Below are 1641 nucleotides of genomic sequence, written 5' to 3' on the forward strand. Positions count from 1 at the left end.
GTGCTGTGTGTACATTAATGAGGGAAAAAAATTACTTAAATGATTATATCATATATACAGAGTATATATGTGTGTGTGTGTGTATATATTAAATATGTATGTGTTTGTTTGAAATGTTCAAGGTGAAAGAAAAATATATTACATGACATTTTAGAGTCATTAAATGCAATCTTCAAAACAATATTAAATCAACATTAAGGCAAAGTGTATATTAATAAGAACTTGACGGGTGTTTTTTACTAGATAACCAACCACCCTAGAAACCACTAACACAATGTGCTAAAATACCTCAGAACACATGAGCATCTTTGCAACAGCTTTAGCACAGACAAGCACCACTTATTTCAAATGTAAAAATCTAGATTACCACACAACATTATAACACTCTTATTTTATTTATGGCTCAAATAAAGAAGATAAAGCTGCTGTATATCTATAAAGTAATTACTGATGATGTCCCATTAAAAGAACGGAATGCAAATGGGTCCCATCCTGGCTCTTTGTTTATTCAAAGTTGGTTCATCTGGTCCACTTATCCGTTAAACGGCTGCTTAAAAGGCGCTAAAAGATGCTACAGCCAGTCATGCAGGGAGCTTGAGCGAACACAAGGCCGCTGTGAACCGTGTTTGTGTAATGAGCTCAACAGAGTGTGAAAGCCACAAGTGTCACCTTCTCCAGGCTGGCTGCAGACTGTCACGCTGGACGAGTGCTTGGTCACACCAAACAACCTATTATGTGTCAGACCGGATGCCCTTCAAACATGATAATGGCTTTTCATGCTTCTCATTACACCCTTTCTTTTTACACACTGGCAAACTGAAAACAAACGAGGACATATTTTGTGCTGGTTAACTGAACCTGAAATGGAAACGCTGCACTGTCATGTAACAGTGTGGCTAATTTTCTGGCAACACCAACTCGTCACATAACTTGGCGTCACTTTTTGACACTTAAGGGACCATTTTAGCATAATTTTTCGTCATGCAGGTCCTCCGTTGTTTTCAGTTGTTTGTCTTAATTTAATGGTTTACATGCATTTGTAAAAAATAGAAATAATGTTATATAAATTTATACTTTCATTGGAGCTCCTAACCCCACCCCTTCCCTAAACCTACCCACTTCTGAACAATAGAAAACACACAACAGGCAAATATACAGGTACATCTAAAAAAAAAAAATTTTATATCATGAAAAAGGTAAATATTTTTTGTCACTCATTTCAGAAAGTGAAACCTATATATTATATAGATTCATTACACAGAGTGAAATATTTCAAGCCTTTATTTCTTGAAATTTTGATGATTATGGCTTACAGATAATGAAAACCCCAAATTCAGTGTCTCAGAAAATTTGAATATTACATAAGATCAATACAAAAAAATGATATTTTAAACCGAAATGTCAGGCTTCTGAAAAGTATGTTCATTTCTATGCACTCAATACTTGGTTGGGCCTTCTTTTGCATGAATTACTGCATCAATGCGGCGTGGCATGGAGGCAATCAGCCTGTGGCACTGCTCAGGTGTAATGGAAGCCCAGGTTGCTTTGATAGCGGCCTTCAGGTCATCTGCATTGTTGGGTCTGGTGTCTCTCATCTTCCTCTTGACAATATACCATAGATTCTCTATGGGGTTCAGGTCA

The sequence above is a fragment of the Sinocyclocheilus grahami genome, unplaced genomic scaffold (assembly GCF_001515645.1).
Source record: "Sinocyclocheilus grahami isolate Dianchi unplaced genomic scaffold, SAMN03320097.WGS_v1.1 scaffold97.1, whole genome shotgun sequence".
Taxonomy (NCBI): Eukaryota; Metazoa; Chordata; class Actinopteri; order Cypriniformes; family Cyprinidae; genus Sinocyclocheilus; species Sinocyclocheilus grahami.